The sequence below is a fragment of the Hylobates moloch genome, unplaced genomic scaffold, assembly GCF_009828535.3.
Source record: "Hylobates moloch isolate HMO894 unplaced genomic scaffold, HMol_V3 SCAFFOLD_353, whole genome shotgun sequence".
Classification (NCBI taxonomy): Eukaryota; Metazoa; Chordata; class Mammalia; order Primates; family Hylobatidae; genus Hylobates; species Hylobates moloch.
The window spans coordinates 24,465-30,464 of record NW_026652628.1 but is presented as its reverse complement, the minus strand read 5'-3'; the positions used below and the strand labels follow the sequence as shown (position 1 = coordinate 30,464).

The 6,000-nt window shown below is 48.5% G+C and overlaps 1 pseudogene; it reads right to left on the bottom strand.

The window, feature by feature from the left end:
• Window positions 1-717: 717 nt before the first annotated feature.
• The window catches only part of LOC116464270 (succinate dehydrogenase [ubiquinone] flavoprotein subunit, mitochondrial-like), a 29,735-nt pseudogene continuing 24,452 nt past the window's right edge, over window positions 718-6,000 (bottom strand).

Below are 6,000 nucleotides of genomic sequence, written 5' to 3'. Positions count from 1 at the left end.
ACAGGGGCGGGGCTCACAGTAATGCTGACAGGGGCGGGGCTCACAGTAATGCTCAGGCAGGCGGCGGAGCTCACATAGTAATGCTATGAGAGGGGGCAGAGCTCACACAGTAATGCTCACTGGCCGGCTGCTCACCTCCTACTGTGTGGCCTGGTTCCTAACAGGCCATGGACTGGTAATGATCTGTGGCCTGGGGATTGGGGACCCCTGATTTAAATAATCAAGGACACACTCACCTAGTAAACCATCTGCCAACAAAAAGGAGGAAAAGCACCAACATTAATTTGAACTTAGAAATAAACTACAACAAGGCCAAACATGGTAGTTCACACCTGTAATTCCAGCACTTTGGGAGGCCAAGGAGGGACGATCACTTGAGCCCAGCAGTTTGAGACCAGCCTAGGAAACACAGTGAGACCCTGTCCCTACAATTACAAAATAAATGAGCTGGGTGTGGTGGTGCACACCTGTAGCCCCAGCTACTCAGAAGGATGAGTCGGGAAGATCACCTCAGCTGCCCGGGAGTTTGAGGCTGCAGTGAGCTGAGACTGCACCACTGCACCGACCCTGTCTCAAAAAAAAAAAGAAACTGTAACAAAATATCTGGATTTTGATGTGACAGAATACAAAGATAATTACATTTGATATTTAGGTCAACAAATATGACTAAAGTCACAACAGTAAAATATTTTAAATGGATTTGGAAATAAAAGAAAGTTTGTTCATTTATATTTTATTTAAGAGCTGTGCCCAGTTTTATCGTGTCACAAGAATGAAGCAAGAGACAAAGGTAAGTGCCATGCTCCCTAGCCACTGGGTTCCTGGCAAGCTCCCGGCCACTGGGTGCCAATCTCCCTTCAGTGTACTCCTTCTTCCCCGGAGTACAGAAGCGTATAAAGACAGTTATGACATGGACACATGCATGAACTATTATACATAATTACAAAGGCTGATTCTGTCATCACCGCATCTTGTCTCATCAGTAGGAGCGAATGGCTGGGGGGACGGTGGCACAGTCAGCCTCGTTCAAAGTTTTGTCAATTACGGGTCTATATTCCAGAGTGACCTTGAAAAGAAGTCAGTGGTAAGTTAAGCACAAAAATGTACAAAAAGCCATCTCTTGTGTTCCTTTTGAAAAATTTTAATAAAAGTAGATTTACGGCATGTGAACTTTAAGGTATTTGCTGCAGTATTTTCCAGTAACAAATTCAAAAATGATCTACATGCGCAACAGGGGAGTGTCAATGACGGCAGATCCACAGATGGAACAGAGCAACGAAAATGACACTGCACCAGATTCTCAGTGCTTTACAAAAATGCTCCCGTCATGTAGAGTGGGAGAACCCTTGTCTATACCAAGACACTTGACGTTTAAACTATCTACTTCCAGTTTTTCTACTTCAAAGTAAATATTTATATAGGTTGAACATCCCTAATCCAAACATCTGAAATTCTCCCAAATCTGAAACTTTCTGAGCACCAACATCACATTCAAAAGAAATGTGCTATGGAGTCAGATCTTCCCATTAGGGATGCTCAGACAGTAAGTGTAATGCAAATATTCCAAAGTCTGAACAAGCCCGAAATCCAGAACACTTCTAGTCCCAAGGATTTCAGAGAAGGAATACTCAAGCCGTGTATTAAATATGCACACACAGGAAAAGGTAGGCACAGATACAAAGAAATTTAAACCATAATGGGTCATCTCAAGTTAGTGAGCTCTTATTTCAATCTCTTTGTACTTTCTAAAATGAGTATGTATTTCTTGAAAAATCACTGAAACTGGCTGGGCGTGTTTGTTCATGCCTGTTGGGGAGGCCAAGACAGGTAGATTACCTGAGCTCAGGAGCTCAAGACTAGCCTGGGCAACGTGGCAAAACCCCGTCTCTACAAAACATACAAAAATTAGCCAGGCATGGTGGCATGTGCCCGGGAGGCTGAGGTGGGAGGATCACCTGAGCCGGCGGGAGGTTGAGGCTGCAGTGAGACGAGATCGAGCCACCACATTTCAGCCTGGGCAACAGAGATGAGACTCTATCTCAGACAAACAAAAACAAAACAAAAAACCCAAACCCGGAAACATTAAAAATAGACTTGTGCTAAGCGAGTGAAGTGTGATTTCTATACACTACCAGGAAATGGCCTTCATGATAAATCCTGAAAATGACCTACTGCCTGAATCACAGACACACTAGATGATAGTGAGAGTCCAAAGGTAACTTCCACAGACACGGCTAAATGATTATACGACTATCTCTTACAAGCTATGAAAAGCTTAAGGGTAAAAGCTTTCTATCTTCATTATTTCTGAATCTCAATGCCCAGCGGAAATGCCACACGGGTGAACTGCGCTTGTGTGGAACAAGGCTGCAACCCCCCTACCACACCCTCGGCTGGCTGTTCCCAGGATGCTGCTTACCCCAACCCCTCCTCAATTCCTTTTTTTTTTTTTTTTAAAGAGACAGAGTCTCGCTCAGTCGCCCAGGCTGGAGTGCAGTGGCGCCATCTCGGCTCACTGCAAACTCTGCCTCCTGGGTTCATGCCATTCTCCTGCCTCAGCCTCCTGAGTAGCTGGGACTACAGGCGCCCACCACTATGCCCGGCTAATTTTTTTGTATTTTTAGTAGAGACGGGGTTCCCCTCCTCAATTTCTGCCCTTCTCTGCTTGCTCAGTGCCCAGGGGATGCTAAGGGCTGCACCACATCCCCTCAGCTCCCCTGCAGACGCTTCCAGTTGGCCCAGCCCATGGGAGGAGAGGGGAGGGGTCTCTTCTGGGCTCCCTTGGCATGGGACTGGTTTCTGGTAGTGTCTGTGTCCCCACCCCACAGATGCTGACTTTCTCGCTAGGTCCACAATCATCTCCTCCCCTGCCACCAGGCCTTGGACACTTGCTCCTGCCCAGGGACTTCCATCTGGCCCACACCACTGAGCAACCCTTCCTTAAGGCTCCTCTGAACCACCTGCAGGCACTGGATTCTGTCTCCAGCCCGAAGCCTGACCGCGTCAGAGTGCCTTTTTCAGTGGTGCCTCAAATCTGTCAGGAGTTGATTTAAATCTGGCCTGCTCCTCCCCGTTCACCATCAGCAAGGCCAGCCTGCAGACCTGGGTGGGGCCGTGTGGGTGCTGTGCTATGGTGAGAACGAGCTCCACACTGACCTTCCCAGTGCTGACGTCCACATAGGACAGGGTGTGCTTCCCCCAGTGCTTCTCAAAGGGCTTCTTCTGTTTCCCCTGGATGGGCTTGGAGTGATCGCACTCATTAATCCACACCTGACGCCAGAAACACCATCACATTTCTCATTACTCTAACAGAGCAACACAGAAAAAACACAGCAAACATTAAAATGATCTAAGAGACAGATGCCCTAGAACTCATTCCATTTCCACTTCAGCCCAGGAGGTTGGCACCATCAACAGGTTCAGAACCCACAGAGGACACATGGGTGGCCAGGGGGTGTGCAGCCAGCAGCGAGTCCAGAGTAATCCATGTCCGCGTGTTCCCTTAGACATCCTTTATGTACCTAAGACTTTATCAAATACTTTGTCTTTTTGCTCCATGCACTAGGAAACTACCTCAATCCTTTCTTTCAGCCTGTTTTTATTAAAGAAATGTTTTCTTTTGAGACAGGGTCTCGCTATGTCACCTGGGCTGGAGTGCAGTGGTGTGAGCACAGCTCGCCGGAGACTTGACTTCCCAGGCTCAATCATCTTGCCTCAGCCTCCTGAGCAGCTGGTACTTCAGGCACGTACCAACACGCCTGGCTAATTTTTTAATTTTTGTAGAGACAGGTTTCGCCATGTTGCCCAGGCTGGTCTAGAACTCTGGGGCTCAAGTGATCCGCCTGCCTCAGCCTCCCAAATGCTGGGATTACAGGTGGGAGCCACTGCACCTGGGTTCTGTTCTAATTAAAACTCATTGTCACCAACTCAATTTATGCTCCTGGCCAGGCACAGTGGCTCATGCCTGTAATCCTAGCACTTTGGGAGGCCAAGGTGGGTGGTTCACTTGAGGTCAGGAGTTCGAGACCAGCTCGGCCAACATGGTGAAACCCCGTCTCTCCGGAAAATACAAAATTAGCCAGGCATGGTGGCATGCGTCTGTAATCCCAGCTACTTGGGAGGCTGAGGCAGGAGAATCACTTGAACTCGGGAGGCAGAGGTTGCAGTGAGCTGAGATCGCGCCGCTGCACTCCAGCCTGGGGGACAGTGAGACTCCATCTCAAAAAAATAAAAATAAAAATAATAAATTGCTTATTATTCTGTATTGTGGCAAACACGGATTCATATACTTTGCAGGAAAGACTCTCAATATGTATGAGACGAGCAAGTTCTGAGCAGTGATCACAGCCATCAGCATATTCTAGTGGAGGGTAAATCAGTAAAATTTCATGGTGAATACAAATGATTTTCCCATTCACCGTGTTCAGCTGACTGGAAAGGCTGCCACCAGCTGCCCACACACAGTCCTGAACCAGCCTGTGTGCCTGCCTTGTGGAGCCTTTGTCCTTTTGCTGATGTGGTTTATCCTGAACTTGCATTTGCACCCCAAGGTTCCCTTTCTGTGGTTTTTTGCTATCATATGTGAAAAACTCTTACCAGGCAGAATCCAACATGTGTGCTCTGCACAAAAACCAGTTCATCTGAAGAACAAGTGACCAAAGGGCAGGCTCTATAATACCTTTTCCAAACCACAGGGCAGGTCTGAAACGGTGGCTTACTCGTTACTTAATAAACTGGCATTTCCTCCACAGGGCAGGTTTGAAATGGTGACTTACTCATTATTTAATAAACTGGCATTTATTTCCTGGTCATGACACTCTGGCTGCACTTTTTTTTTTTTTTGAGACAGAGTCTCGCTCGCACTCCAGCCCAGGCTGGAGTGCAGTGCCGCGATCTCGGCTCACTGCAAGCTCTGCCTCCCGGTTCACGCCATTCTTCTGCCTCAGCCTCTCCGAGTAGCTGGGGCTACAGGCGCCCGACTAATTTTTTTGTATTTTTAGTAGAGACGGGGTTTGTAGTAGAGACTGTGGTGTCGATCTCCTGACGTCATGATCCGCCCGCCTCGGCCTCCCAAAGTGCTGGGATTACAAGCGTGAGCCACCGCGCCCGGCCCCTGGCTGCACTTCTAACCTTGGCCTTCTAACAGCAAATCACACTGGCTTGGAGATGCCACTGCTGGCATCAGTGGACGCTGACCCAAAGCAAGGAAAGGTTGCAGTGATCCAGAAGATGGTGAGAACCCAGGGATCAAAGTTACCAGGGGGAAAAAAGCATTTTTTGGATTTACTTTTGGGGAAACGAAATAAAATGCAGAGAAAATGCAGGGGTGGGGCTGAGTCCCACCAGGTGGGAGGAAAAGGCAGGTGCAGGTGGGTGTGGTGAGAAGGCGCACCTTGTAGTCTTCCCTGGCGTGCGCGCCCCGTGACTCCTTCCACGCCTCTGCTCCACTGATGGTCTGCGGCGCACACAGCATCAGGTTCTGCAACTCCAGGGTCTCCACCAGGTCCGTGTTCCAGACCATTCCTAGGGACACAAAAAGTTCCATCAGGGGCAGGCAGGACCCAGTCACATGGGCCCTCCGAGCTGTCAGCCTGGGCCTGCTAGTCTGTGGAGTCACTGGTAGTGGCTTTATAGCTGAGGGCCAGGACCCATCCAGACAGCAAGCATGGAACTAAGTCAGCACTGACGGGACAGACACCAGCCCATCCTGCAGAAGGCAGGGCCCAACAGTGTGCACGGAGCCTGCTGTCTGCTCACCCCGGTCGAACGTCTTCAGGTGCTTCAGGTCTCTGTGGAGCTTGCTGATTTTCCCACAACCTTCTTGCAACACGCTTCCCACACGGAACACGGCAGCATGATTTTGCATTGACTGTGGCACAAAATATTTGTAAACTTTTAATCCATAGAAGCAGCCATACCAAGAACTGCTTAACTTGTAGACCTGTTGTTTTGTATTTCATTTTATTTGTTATGTAAATTAAACAGAAAAATCAGGAAATT